This window comes from Trachypithecus francoisi, unplaced genomic scaffold, assembly GCF_009764315.1.
Source record: "Trachypithecus francoisi isolate TF-2019V2 unplaced genomic scaffold, Tfra_2.0 Lachesis_group21, whole genome shotgun sequence".
NCBI lineage: Eukaryota > Metazoa > Chordata > Mammalia > Primates > Cercopithecidae > Trachypithecus > Trachypithecus francoisi.
The window spans coordinates 154385-169704 of record NW_022681467.1 but is presented as its reverse complement, the minus strand read 5'-3'; the positions used below and the strand labels follow the sequence as shown (position 1 = coordinate 169704).

General features: G+C 45.8%; 1 long non-coding RNA gene across 1 annotated transcript; it reads right to left on the bottom strand.

Annotated features, from left to right (window-relative positions):
* Positions 1-2066: 2066 nt before the first annotated feature.
* Positions 2067-10784, bottom strand: LOC117068211. Its single transcript, XR_004431025.1, has 4 exons — positions 10539-10784; positions 6383-6545; positions 5071-5309; positions 2067-2556 (listed from the first exon to the last, which is right to left on the bottom strand). It is a non-coding gene; the product is annotated as an uncharacterized LOC117068211 (long non-coding RNA).
* Between the last annotated feature and the right edge of the window lie 4536 nt (positions 10785-15320).

Here is a 15320-nt window from a genome sequence, read left to right as displayed (position 1 = left end):
AATCAGGACCCCAGGGAGTGCGGTGGGATGTGGTATAACCCTTCACCATGGGAGATGTCATCAGAGACGGGGCTCCTCCGATACCACTTTTGCTCCTCCAGCCACCCAGCTTCCCTTGCTGGCAGGTTGTGGCCATGTGACTCAATCTGGCCTGTGGATGGTCTATGGCAGTGGCCAGTGGTCTACGGGACTTCAGGGCTGAAGCAAGTGAGAGTGGGTACCCTTCCTCCATTGCTCCATGGTTCCTGCCACAGGGACCCACAGAGCCCAACAGGGATCCACAGGGATCTGCAAGACCGTGTGTTCCAGATGGAGCTGTACAAGATGTGATTGGCTGCTAGACCTGCTTCGACTCCTTTTGAGCAAGAAATAAATCAGTGTTGTACTAAGCCCTTGAGAATTCGGCATTTCCTGCTATGACAGCTATTGGTTATTATCCTGTCCTGTGCATTGCAAGACATTTATTGTCATTGATCTTTGCCTATAAACACCAGCAGGGCTCTGACAATCACAGTGTCAAGCAAAGATGACCTCACAGATTTCCAAAATACCTCAAGAACCACAGCTTTAGATTCATGACAAACTAAACATTTTCACTAGAGTGATTCTTCTGTCATTTGCCCAGAAACAGATTTCTGGCATTGGCTTGGGTTGATGCTTTCAAGTCATGTTTGAAATAAAGGAACAATCACCCCATCAGTCAGGGTAATGGAAGAAGCACACCCAGGCAGAAAGCAAATAGCTTCTGCTTCTGACCTCCAGCTCTTCCCCTCCAGAGCTCTCTGCGTTCATCAGGGCATCACATAGTGTGGCCTCCATGTGTCATGCAATATTCTGCATCTCGGGAATCAAGTACTTTGTGTGGGATGACTTTGCCCAGACCAAGAGACCTGTGATTGAAGCTAGTGTACTCTCTTGATAGGGCGCCAGTGAGGGAGACGGTGCCATCAAATGAGGTCCCCTCAGAGAAGCCCCACCAGAGCACCGCAGGTTGGGTAGTGCATTCAGCTGCAGCCACCACTGGCTCCGGAGTTCCCTGTACCCCCATTGTCTATGTAATTGCATATCCATGGCACTTGTCTACAGTGACACTGAATCTGTGTCACTTGGTGGGTGATGGTGATGGCAGCATGGGCCCCTCCTTCTCCTGCCCCTCGTGCACCCTCCTGAGCTGGCTTTGGAGGACTCTGAAACATGATACGCCTCTCCAAGATGCCCTGGTGATAGCCACTGCCATGGAGAAAGCCTGTGCCTATTGTCTCCACAAATGCCAGGTTCAGCCACAGACCATTCATTAATAGTAAGGAAATGAAGCCAGCAGCCACACGTTGTTTCTAGCCCCAAGCCCACACTCTGTGTCAAACCCACCATAGCCATTGCTATGCTAGGTCAGCTATGTGGGACACCAGGACTTAACCATCAAGTCTCCTGAAAGTCTTCAATTAATACAGCTAATTATTACCAAGCACTACATTGAAATTAGTAGAAGAAAACATGAACAGAGGTTGGATTTTGTTTGACTAGGTTTAAACTACTTTGGCTTTTACATATGACAAAAAGCAAATAAGCTAAAACTTAGTATGATATTTAGTATATCTCTCCTAGTCAGTTGGTAGAAAACCATTTGAGAATTCAGTGTTTGCCATTAGTATTGGGAGAGATTTCATGGAAACCAGTGATTACCTACACCAAATTCTACGGGATGAATGATCAGATACGAAAGGGAACACCAGTGTTTAAAAGACACAGACTTTATCCTTGCCATGATTTGGTAACATATTCAAACACAAAGAGAAGGCTCACAAGGAACACACCAAACAGCTAGGCTCATTCCCCATTCATTCAACGGGCACCTTGGAACACCTACTGTGTATCTGACACTGTTACTTTCTTGGGGAATGCAAAAGTGGGGGAAAAAAAACAAAAATCCCCTCACCTGTGAAGCTGATATTACAGTGGGGGCAACAGATAACAAATGGCTCAGTAAAGTGCATGGGGCTGAGAAAGTGGGTGCTGTGGGAGAACCCAGCAGGGCAAATGGGAAGGAAGAGATGGGTGTGTGGAAAGAAGGCAGAGAGAACAGGAGCCAGGCTGAGGGCTGGTGGGGACATTCTCGGCAGAGGAAGCCAAGAGGGCAAAGGGCAAATGCTGCGAGGCACAGAGGTCAGCATGGCTGAAACAGAGTGAGAAAGGGGTGTGAAGGAGGGTTGGAGAGTCACCCTGGGTGGAAGCAGATGGGGGGACTTTAGCTTTTACCCTGGAATGGGGTTTTGAACAGGGGAGTGAACTCTAAAATTTACATTACAAAAGCCCACCCTGGCATGACTGGGAGGAAAGGGTGGCAAGGGTGGTGCAGAGAAAGCAGCTGGGAGGTCTTTGCCATCGCCCCGAAAAGGATGGCCTTGCTGGACCCATGTGGAGGTGGTGAAGGCTCTGAGGAGTGGCCACAATCCGGAGCTGTGCTGAAAGGAGAGGTTCTAAATTTGCTCATAGATTGGCTGTGAGTGTGGAAGAAGAGACGCGTAGTCCATCATTCCGACATTTCACCCTGAGACTCTGCAAGGATAAAAAACGTTGTAAAAAAAACAAAAACAAACAAACAGAAAAGCCAAAGCAGCAAATATTTAATACAAAAACTCAGTCTACAACCAAAATACCAAGACAAGCTTTGGTCTCCAGGCACCTCTCTGGAGGGCACAGAGTCGTCACTATGTGATTTTCTTGAGGAGATGGAATGAAGGTATCATCCAGCAGAAGTCAATTCCATGTTGGCGGTGGGTAGCCAGGAGGCTGCAGGCCTTAGGAGAGCCTGACCAACTGGACGAATCCCCGGGGGAGGCAGTGCTGCCCTTCTAACCTAGGAAATTAGCTCCAAGGCAGGAAGCTAGCTCACATAATGGCTTGACTGCTGAATGAACCACAATTGCTTTATCTATTAATTGCTTAATTAACTTGTTAAATGGGAATAAATGTGTGGTTAGTTAGCAAAAAGTGTTTTGTACTTCTTGGTTACCTCTTCCCATTGCCTTCCTCACACTGGGAGCAATTGCATATAATAATTGCTAGTTGGCTCAAATACAACAAAAACATTGCAGGAACTTCAAGTAAGGTGAGAACTGAGCATTCAGCTCTGTATTTTGCAGTGTGGCCATCAATAGTAACCTTGAAATGGGCAGTTTTGGTTGAATGGAGGGCATGGATACTCAATTGGAGTAGACTGAGGAGAAAACAGGAGGAGTGAGTTGGGTAGAGGTGGGGGAGGGTACAGGGTGAGGCCTGTAGTGAACCCAAGGGGCCCCTATGGTAGTCATGGGCAAAAGCAATTAAAGCTACCAAATCTTTAGACTTTTTTTCTGAAGTTACAAACTTCTCATAAAAAGTAGGTTTTTATGAGCAATGAGTTGGTCAAAGATCAGAATTTTTTTTAACAGTATGGCCAATGGCCTCAGGACCAACATTGCCACTGAGACTACATTTCTCCAGGATCAACTCACCTCACCCACCAGGTATCCTGGACGTCTACACTTCCAACATTCCTGAAGAGGATTCACCTCCATAGTCTTATCGGAAAACAGGCATGGTGCTGTGACCCTGCCTCTCCAGTTCCACTACAGCAGGATTTCTGTCTTTGCTCCAATACTGAACATTTCCATTAACACAACCTTTGCTTATTTCAGCTTATGTCATTTAGATTTCTGTTTAGCCAAATCTACCTTGCCCTGGGTGTGTACAACTAATTTTTTTTTTTAATTTTGGCGTGGAGGACATTTTTCTGCAACTATTAAATTGTATTAAGATAAGAGGTGGTAAGGATGTGGGCTGCTTTGAGTCCAGATGATAGAAGTTTCGCTGTTTTGTTTGCTAATGACAAAGTCTGGGGGGTTGGGCAGCATGAGTGGCTGTGGTGAGTGGAGGGCAAGGCTTTGTTATGGAGGTGATAAGGAGCTGTGAGGCTAGGGCACTGGACAGAGCCTCTGCGTGGTCTTCCATGTGGAGAACTGGATTGTCAGGGAAGCTGAAACCTCCAAGGAATAAAGGAAAAGGTCTATAGACAACTGCCTAAGGAGGGGCAGCAGGTGGTATGGCTCATGTCCTGAGCCTCACTGCTGGGATTTTAAGAAAGAGGGAGAATGGTGTGGAAGTGGCAATGAGGAGAGAGAAGAGCCACTGCACCCTAGGTTCAGGCCACGTGCTGAGAGGCCTGCAGGGGAGACACATTCAGCACAGGAAGTTGCAGAGGAGCAGCATGCTCAGGAGGTGGGAAGAGGGGGGTGCTGACCTCGGCTCTAGGACAGCCCGTGTCCTGTCTGCAGGGCCTTCCTAGACTAGCTTCTGGCTACTTCACAGCCTTATCCAGTCAGTGCCCAGCTCGCTGGCACTGAGTCCGCAGGCTTCCCCTTATTCCTGGGACAGGCCACATCCCTTCCCACCCCACGGCACTGGCACAGGCTGCTCCCTGTGGATGACCCCTGACTACAACAGAGAGGCCATCTTTGTCCTGTGTCCCCGCCAGATCCCAGCACTCCTGCATCTGCTCTAAAGGAGCTGACTTCAACCGAGGGGACCCGGTCCTGTGTGTGTCTGCATGTGCATTTCTGACACTCTCTGGAGTTGTTTTCCTCACCTCTCAGCAGGCATGGAGTGTGTGTCTCGTGGTTTCCAGTATGGGGGCAAAGAAGGAGCATCTATGCATGGGTCCAGCCCGGCTCCTGGGCACTAAGGGAAGGCTGCCCATGTCTGAATATGTATTTAAATGTCAGTTTAAAGAGCGAAATGCTTCAGATGAAAATGATAGTTTAAAATAGCCAGTGACTCCATCAACTCAGTAAGTTACTGGAACTTGGGGCTTAGTTGGGAAAATCAATTCACACAGAGTGGAAAGGAATAAGGAGCCCCCGTTTTCCCTCACCAGGGGCCCTCAACAGGCACCAACAGGCAAACAGCACCATGAAAGAAGCTGGCAGGTGTAGAAAGATCTCCAGGGGACACCCAGATTCCAGCTACTTCGAGGCACCACTAATAAGCTGCAGCCCCAGGCAGTCTTTGTGAGTGTCAGGGCTGCCACCCTACCTGCTGTCCAACCAGGGGTTTGTGCTGGATGATTTATGAGGCCCTGTCTCCATCTGACAACTCATGCTTCCGGGTGGTTCTAAGGATGACGATTCCCCTGTTCTGGCAGAACATGGTGGACCAGCTTCCGAGGCTTCAGCTACACGGGCCCTCAGTGTCTGCATCTCTCTGCGGAAGCTGCTCCTGCATCTCACAAGGTCCCTGCAAAGGGCAGGGCCTTCATCTTACCTGGGCTTGACCTGTAGATGAGATGGGAGGAAAGGCACAGCATCTGAACACAGCTTGGGAAGCCTCATGCTGCAGCCTTTGCCTGCATGGCTTCAGGTGGAACAGGGAGCACACTCCAGGCTGACTCGCGCAGCTGGACAGTCCTGGGGCATGGGGGCTCGAAGCCACCCAAGAAAGCACAATGGTTAGGAAAAATGCTTCTTATGCCTGCAGATGCAGAACTGCCTGGAGGCTAGAATTTCATTTTCTTTGCTGAATGGTCCCAGATGGATATTCTTTTTAGAAGGTCAGAAGGGATTGAAATTTCTGACGTTCAAAATTGTATAGATCCAGAGTTCAGCTAAAACTCTTAAATCTCACTGATCTCTTTTGAACACCAGGCTTTGCAAGATTGAGTGCTGGTTAGAAACAAAGCATTTTATTGTTCTGCATTATTTAGAGTTTCTTGAAATGTCCAAAAAGTTATTTAGGTTGAGCTTTGCTGCTACAAAATGGGAATTTCCAAATGTTTGAATTAAGGAGTCACTAGTATCCTCCTACCCCTCCAAAGAAAACCTGTCACTCATCACCAGCCTCCTCTTTCCTTCTGCTTGTGACTAAATGTAAAGGACTTAAGTGTCCTCATAACTTGGGGTAAAAAAGCAAGTGAGTATAATCACTGAAGTTCTGTTTCCTGCAACCAGTGGAAACCAACTGCTTAACTTTAACTGCAATATCTAAGCAACAAATAGGATCTACCAAAAGGTGAGTGGACACCTCATGATTTCCAGGAAGAACTGAGCACCCCAGTGAGGTGGGAAGCAACCAGAAAGCTCAGCAGAGAAAGGAAACTCTTCCCTCCAAATGCTGCCATCAGCTTAGCTATGCTCCAGCCACCCCAGTGCCTGCCTCAGTTAGTTCTTCATATTAAAATTTCTGCTAAAGAGGATATGACAGGCCAGGCTTAGGTCACATGACTAGCCTAGACTCAAACACATATGACTGCAGGGCAAGAGTCACACTGGGCCAGCCAGGCTGCTGGGGCCATCCCTGAGAATAGTTGAGGATCCCAGGGAGAGGCACATGGGATGATGAGTCCACTTACGTTATTGTGCTGAAGATGGAGCTCAAGCCAGGTTGCTCTGTCTGGAAAAATGGAACTTTAGGGTTGATCTCCAGGTGAAGGGAAAGGCAGGCTCTGGAGCCCAGGGCTGTGGTCTGTACCTGCCACCATGCTTTGCTCAAAAGTCCACCGAGCAAGTGCAGTCCTGTGAGGAAAGGAGAATGCAGGTACCTGTGGAGCAGAACTTGTTCTGACCAAGTTGCCAAGTGCCAGTGGTCACTGAGTTCTCAATTTATTTGAGTCCTTAGTAACAGGAAACATGATGGAGTATCCCTATCTAAGGTTCCAGAATCTCTTCAATTCTATACATACTCCACCCCACTTGATCGTCTTTCTCCACCTCTTTAGCATCCTTTCTCATACATTCCAAGCATCCCTTTCACTCAAGAAACTCAAGACCTCAAAGTTGGGTGAAAAAATCATTTCTCTCCAGCATGCCTGGAGTCGGGATTTGTTCACAATACATAGCCAATACATAATAGAAAAACTTAGCTGGGATGCATGTTGACTGCCAAAACTCATAGTTTTCATCTTGTTCAGATTCCAAAATTCAAATTTTCCAAGAAAGAGAATCTGATAGACCCAGCTTGGGTCATGAGTCCCTCCCTGGGTCAATCAACTACCACGTAGGGTCCTGCATGATGTCACATGACTGCCCCCCTTGGGAGACCAGTGGGGGCATTGCTGAAAGAGGGAGGGGCTGCTGTGAGCCAGGGGTCCCCAACAGCCTCCCTAGAGGGTGAGGGCACAATTAGGGCCCTATGCAGATTTCCCCCTTACAAATGACCCACTCCTCAAGCAGGGGACTCCACACTTTTCTTACAAAAAGAGTCAAGTTGGCTTTGAAGGTGGGAAAGGTAGAGGATGAAGCTGTGAAGAAACCTTTGCCCTGGTCAACAAACAGGCCATCTTCTCAAACATGTATTTTCTCTTGGATACTTTTGAGCTTTTATTCACTCTGCTTCTCTGTGCTCTGCAGGACACCCTCCAGAGGATGGCCAGGAGGTCTGATGGGACCCACTAGAGTTTGAGAAAGGTTTTCTGATAAGCCACTCGTCTAAAGACGAAAGCTCCTCTGATGATCATGGCCACCACTCCAGGTAAGGTACCTCCCTTATTTTTGGAAATAGTGCCCCCAAGCCCCTACAATGGCAGAGTTCCAAGGAAAACTATCATTCATAATTCACTCCTCTCCCACCCCTGCCTTCCATTGATTTCAGAGCTGGGTAAGTGAGCCATGCTGTGTCAGTCTGAGTTATTCCACAGAATTTTAAAACTTGGAACTTCGAATTCATTTTTGGTAGCAAGGCTTGGATGATATGAGCCCTGAGAGGCCCTCAAACACATTTCCACACTGTGGAGAAGCAGGTCTGAGAGTACTGCAGAAGTGCAGAAAAGTGAGAATAAGAGACAGAAAGAGTAAGAGGCCTGACAGTAACTGATTTCTGGACCCAACTGTCCCTGATGCCTTCTTCTATCTCTTGCCTTACTATGATTTGGAGACATAAACCAATATTTCCCTATTTTTAATCATAAGCAGGTCTGCCTTTGGGTCTGCAACTTATAACCAACAAGTTCTGTGGCAGAAACAATAAATGGTGAAACTGGAGAATCCCAAGTGATAGTTTCCAAAAGGGGAGAACAAAGTCACAAAGGGAAAGAAGAAAAATGTTAAAGAGTGGCATACGTCCCTCTGGCCCCTTTTTTGAGGGAAGCCACTAGGGTGCAGACATGGCCGGTGGCCCATCAACATGCCCCAACCCAATGCTGTCAACCGAAAGCTTCCAGCTCTAAGTCTGCCTTCTCTCCACCTGAAAAGCTCACTCCCAGAATCTTCTCTGAACACACATGTCAGAGTGGCCGGAAGTGCCAGGGAGTTAACATCTGGAAGCAGCAGTGGACAATCCCAGTTCCCACATACCTCTGTCAGCATAGCTGCACATATCCACATATCGTCCGAGTTCCCTACTGGGATTAGCCCAGTCTCCTATACTCAGTCACCTGCTTGATAATGTACCTTTCACTGGATCTCTGCCCCCCTCTGTCTCACTACCCTGCTAGTGTTTCCACAGGTAACACTGAACTCACAATCTTTGCCTCAGTATCCCTTTCTGGGGAAATCCAAGTTAAGACAACAGATAACAAGTTTTTCTCTTGGGACTTCAACTCTCGCCAACAAGTAGAGGAATAAAGATAGCTACAAATTCATTGATATTCCTTCCACTGAAATGTGGGGTCTATGTTATTCTGCCCTTGAATCTGGGGAGACTCTGGGATTGCTTTGAACAATAAAATATGGTGGAAGTGGCACTGTGCTGGATCTGAAAGCTCTCCCCTAAATCCAACAGCCAGGCTGTGAGAAAGCCCAAGGTGGTCACTTCAAGAGGCTGCATGGAAAGAGAGATCTGATGGCCAGCTCCTGCCAATCAGCCGTCTTAGCTGGGCACCTGACATGAGAGAGAAGAAGCCACCTTGAACTTCCAGCCCCACTGAGCCTTAAGATGCTTCTTCTCTTAGCCAATATGTAAATGCAATAACCTGAGAGACCCCACATGAGAATTTGTCAGTTGAACCCAATCATGAGAGATAATAAATTATATTTTAAGCCACTAAACTGGAGAGTGATTTGTTACACAAAAAGTGAATAATAAGAACACTGGACAATCTTGGATTTTTGAAAAAGACATTTTAAAGTTTTCTCATTTTTTTTGTACTGCTGCTTTTGAGTTTTAACAAGATGCCATAAGAAACAAACTAGTTCAAATGGGGCCATTGGAGAGCAGATAGAAAAGAGTAAGATTCTGGTGTAGACAGTGTTCCTCAGGTCATGACCATGGATGCAAAGATACTTGGACCTGACAGCTGTCCACCTTGCTGAGTCACGGGGCTGGATTCTGTGCTTCAGGGTGTAAGCAAAGGTTCAGCAATCATGACATGACTCAATTTTTCACATTGGTTGCGAGCCCACAGTCACTCAAGACAAAATAAATATGCAAAGTTCAAAGGGATCATGTTACAGGAAAATCCCCATGCCTGTGAATGCCCAATCTGAGTTCAGCTTCGGGGCTCGCACCAGCACAGACCTGGGCTGAGATGCTGTGTGGTTTTATCCTGGCTTCATAGTTGCATGCAATAGCTAATGACTGGGGAATATAAACAAACAAACAAAAATGTGTTAAAATGGTGCTGGAAAGCTCTGTGAATCTTGAAGAAGACAGGGGAGCCAGGCTAGGAGGCAGTGCAGCCCTCAGCAGCCTGAAAACTGGCCTGGTGGAAGCATCTCTGCTTCAGCTGCTGGTTTGGCTGAAGATGCACCTCTGACACTGAACACTGGGTGCTTTCCTTAGAAACTCTGCTGCTGACCCCACACAGAACCCAGGGACAGCTGCCCAAGACCACCATCATCACAGAATGGGTTCCCAGCAGCCATGGCCACCTCACATCACAGGTGCTCTGCAAGCTGAGGGCAGGTGCCTGATTGGCAGAGGCAAATCACATTGACTAGGCCCCAGCTGCAAGGGAGGCTGGGAAGGTGCTATCCGGGCTTTCCCATTTACATAATGGGGGCCAGGTTCTGCCACAGTGGGTAGAGGATCCCCAAAATATAGGAAGGTGATTCAGATTTCAGGCACCCAGAAAGAAAAACAAATTCTGGCAGGGCGTGGTGGCTCACTCCTGTAATCCCAGCACTTTGGGAGGCCGAGATGGGTGGATCACGAGGTCAGGAGTTCAAGACCAGCCTGGCCAACATGGTGAAACCCCGTCTCTACTAAAAATACAAAAATTAGCCTGATGTGGTGGCGGGTGCCTGTAATCCCAGCTACTTGGGAGGCTGAGGCAGGAGAATCGCTTGAACCTGGGAGGCAGGGGTTGCTGTGAGCTAAGATCATGCCACTGCACTCCAGCCTGGGCAACAAGAGCAAAACCCCATCTCAAAAAAAAAAAAAAAAAAGAGAGAGAGAGACAAACAAGTTCCACTATGGACCTCAACAGGTGAGGTCTGCCCTTCTGCTGTCAGCTCTAAAGACCATGAGACAAAGGGAATCTTCCAGAGAGCAGAGCCACTTAGCAAAGAGCATACAAAATAAATATTTTATCAATCTCACCCTCCCTGCATAAGAATATATGGTAAACTTACCCTGGATGATGTTTCTTTTTTCTTTTCTAAAGAAGAGTTTCCATCACACTCAACTGCACTGAATCTGAAAGAGCACATTTCAATGCAGGTCACATTCCCGGCTCTCGTCAACCAAGAGTCCCCAGTTGACTCTTGTACTTGCTGCAGCGTGGTTCTGTGAACCAATAAGTTCCCCTTTTTAAGTAAGTCAGATTTTATTAGATTTCTGTCACTTGCAATTTAATTAATTATGATTCTGAGACTAAGTAATGCTACCCTGGACACAGTTGCCCCATACCGGCCAGCACCCTGATTAAACCAAGGAGGTTTCAGAGTTGATGTGTCAGTTAGCTTTTACGGCATAAGAAACCACCTAACAATGTGGCAACTTCAAACAGTATACATTTATTATTGGTCGTGATTCTGTGTGTTACTGGGCAACTCTGCAGACCTGTCTAGGGTTGGTTGGTTGATCTTAGTTGGGTTTGTTCATGTGTCTGAGGTCTACTGAAAAGGTTGGTTGGAATTTGGCTGGTCCAAGATGACCTCAGTCACGTGAGTGGTGGTTGGTTGGCTGTCATCTGAGATGATGGGAGCAACTGGGCCTCATTCTCCGGCAGGCTAACCTGGCCTTTTTCACACGGTGCTTCAACTGATTTCTAAAAGGGGTTATGGAACTTGCAGCCCAAACTTGTAACTGGTACCTGTCACTTCCTCTGACTTCTATTGGCCAAACCTGGTAAAACTCAGGGTCAGTGAATGGGGAAACTGACACTGTCTTTTGATGAGTGGAGGAGCATATAACTGTGACTATTTTTCCATCTACCACAATTGAAGAAAATAAAACAAATGAAGTACTTTCAGTTTCCACTGGAGACACGCAGCTCCCTGAAAATCTTTTGAAGATTTTCTCAGGAGGTGCCAAAGAAGAGATTTTCCTTCTTGCCTCCAATCATTGTATGATTTTTAATATAAAATCCTTGCCCCACACCCAGAAATCATGAACTCCATTTCTCTAGTATGAAGTGTGATAAGGACTATTACACTTACACCTAAATTACCCGACAGCAACAAAAAATAAATGAGAAGTAAACAAGGAAGAAAGGAAAGGGGGAAGGAATCAGGCCAGCCTGACCTGGGTTGGCAAGATGGAAACAGAAGCAAATATTGAAAAGGACTTCCTCAAATTGTATAAAGTTTGAGATGTTCATTATAATCTTCCTTTCACCTGATGAAATCACTCAAGTATATGAGTGAGGGAAAGCATGCACTTGGTTAAAAGGAAGTGGGTTCTGGGGAATGAAGCCTAAATCTGATGGGTGAAAACATAGAGACTTTAACCCCAGCTAATGCCCTGGAATTTTGCTTTTTCCACCTTTGTACACATATATTTGAGGTACTAACAAAAAACCATCAGATCTGTGGAGGAAAAGTTGAGAACTTTATTTTTTACTAAATAGAAAACAATCTAGATATCGGGAAGACACAAGCTCTGGTGGAAAACAAAAGCACGTTCTGGAGAACAAAGAAAGGGTCTGGCCTGAATAAGGAGAATTCCCGTTACAGTCTTCAATCAGGTCTGTATATGTAAATGAAGAATTTGAACACATTGGATTCTGATTGGTTGAAAATAACTGACTCCTGACTGGGTAGTTTCTAAACCCCAAATCATAAGTGTCTGTTGGATGCCATGTCAGGCTGGTGGGAGATTTCCAGCCATGGTGCCTCAGCTCCCTTTACAAGAACTATCTTAGCTCAGAGGCACAGACAGCATGTTTGTTTGGAACTGCCCTCTTCAGAAACAAAAGGCGTGTGACCACCCTTCTCTAACTCTGGCCACTGGGTTTCCATTATTTTAATTTGGGTGTTCTGTTAGCCATAGAGAATCCATTTTGTCTGGAGAGTTTGGGGTCTTATTAACAGTTTTATTTAGCATTGGTCAGTTTTATCAAATTATGTGAAAGGCTGATTATAGGACTACAGCTGAACAAACACCCATAGGAAATTTCCCTGCCTCCAGGACTATCCCAAAACTTTTCCTGGTGGTTTGCTCAGGTGAGAAGTGCATAGCTCCCTGGGAAATTCATCACAAGCCAAGGGCAACCCAAACTCCTCACCACCCAGAGCGTTCAAGAAGTTTTGTTGTAAGAAAACGCACTAATGAAAAACATCAATCCTGATTTTTCTCTAGATTCCTTAAAACCCTGGATTAAGTGAGAACACAGAAAACCAATAATCGTATTAGTTTCCAAACACAGCAAATTCCATCTCCCCATCCTCTAGTTCTCTATTTTTGCTGCTTGGTGTTATGGCCTATATTAAAAGATTTTATAAGATTTAGCCTTTAAAACTTGCATAAGAATGTAGTTCATGCTGTGCCCTACATCAAAGAGTGTCTTCCTTATGAAGACTCAAAGGAAAACTCTCTCTGAATTCCTTACCTGAAGCAGCTCTGCTTTCCCTAAGCAACTGTTTAGTTTATTTCTCATGGACTCCGAGGCCTATTGCACTGATATTGTTCCTATTATGTTGCTTACTGGAAAGCTTAGAGGCGAATGTTTAGTCCATTCCTAGTAATTGAGTCCTCAAGTCATCTGTGAATGAAATTCAGCCCTAGTTTTAGCTCCGTCTTTCCTACCCCGTTGTCTGATTGTCTAGATGTCTTCACTTTGTTAAAAATATGTTTAATTTTGATAGATTTTTAAACTCTGCCTCAAATCATTAGAATAAAGCTGAGTAGAAGTGATGTTTTATGATGATGAAAAAATCCTTGGGTAAAAACATGAGTTACCATTACATCCCATATCTGATTGCACAAATCATGGAAGCACACTTTTGGTAGATAGATACATTCATGTAATACACACCATCATAAACACAGAATACCTTCATATTCTTAGAAAGTTACCTGGCAAGTGGGTGGGCTTTGGCCTTGGGAGTCAGCACAGCCACTTACTGGCTGTTGATCCCTGGATATATAGCCTCACTGGCCTGAGCCACAGCTTCCTCCTTGGCAAAAAGAGAAGCATCATACTCCTGATGTGTTTGTGATAAGGATTCGTGGCAATGTGTAATACATGCCTAGCACAGTGTCTACAAAGAAGCACAATGTCTGTCTAGTATGCATTGTGTCCAGGGTACACTCACACCCAGAGACCAAATCGGCACTGTGCAAAATATCTGCACCCAACGGAAAGATGGAGGCAAGCTTTCACATTTAATTTGGCAAATAATCAGATTCATAGATATATCTGGATTTTTTGACCTAATTGACTAACTGGACAGTGAAAAATTCCATTGTAATTATTAAGTAATCTTTGTTATGGCAGAATTCTAAATCCCACTTCACCCTAAGTGTATTCAAACTCATTTCAAACCAAAGTCCATCTACCAATCTGGGTTTTATTCTCCACTAACAGTTTTCCCTGAGACAGTATACATTAGACATTCCCTGAGACGGTATACATCAGACCTTCCCTGAGACGATATACATTAGACCTTGTTGCTCATTCACTGACTGCAGAAACTCCCTAACAGTTTGCCACATTTGGCAAGATTGACTGGGGAGTCAGTTGAAAAATACAGCTGTGTCTCAGCAGCAGAATCTCAAGGTCCACTGGCTTTTTGAAAGTCAAATTCCCCAGGAATACTCTGAAAACTCACATAAACAACCAAGGGCTTGGCAGTATTAACTGGTCTTGGTGGCTGCTAAACTCACATGTCCAGTAGCACAATCTCCCTCCCTGACACTCCCACCTACTGCCCCTGAACAGAAGACACATGGTCCCTAAAAAGTCTCAAACACTTCACCTTTTTATTCCTGTCATTTTCGACGTGTATTGGATAAAGATGAAGAATAAGTGTACATAGAAAATATAAAGTTTAAAACTTTTTGCACAATCCTAAATAGTTCAGAAAATTAGACACTCTGTACAAGTGATTCATTAGAATCTCAGAAAGCCTAAATCTAGTTTCCTTAAGAGCCGGTGGAGTTCTTCAGAGCTCAAGGATGAAAGCAGAAATGTTTCAAAAGCCAGTCTGATCCGTTTCACCCTCAGTTCCTGTGGATGTGGAAAGAGCCTGTGATGGCTGATTCTGGCATCAATTTGACTGGATTAAGGGGTTCCCAGACAGCTGGTAAAGCATCATTTATCCCCCGTGCTTCAGTAGGCAGTGATCCCATCTCTCTTCTGCTGAAAGGGAAAGCCAGGTGGTTTGGAATTTGATTGGAATGACTGGGCTCCCAAAGTATGTCTGCGAGGGTGTTTCTGAGATTAGTATTTGAGTTGCAAGACTGAGTGGGGAAGTGCCACCCTCAGTGCCAGTAGGCACTATCAATCCTCTGGGGTCCTAGATGAAACAAACAGTCAGAGGTAGGGATGTTCTCACTCTCTTTTCTGAGCTGGATGCCCTTCTTCTGACCCTGGACACCAGAACTCCAAGTTCTCTTGTTTCTCATTCAAGGACTCATAGCAGTAACTCCCCCAAGGCTCTCGGGCCTTAGGCCTCTACCTAAGAGTTATATCATCAGCTTCCTTGGCTCTCTGGCCTTCCAGACTGCAATGAGCTATGCTATCAGCTTCTCTCACTCTCCAGCTTGTAGGGGGCCTATCATGAGACATCTCAGCCTCCATAATTGAGTGAGCCAATTCCCCTACTGCTCCTCTTTATGTATTCCTCTCTGTATATCTTGTCAGTTCTGTCTCTCTGTAGAGCACTGACAAAAATTGAGCCCAGGGTAGGAAGTAGTCAGCTTTTCCTCCTGAAGCATCACTCCATGACCCCCTGGTGACCTCAGTGGAG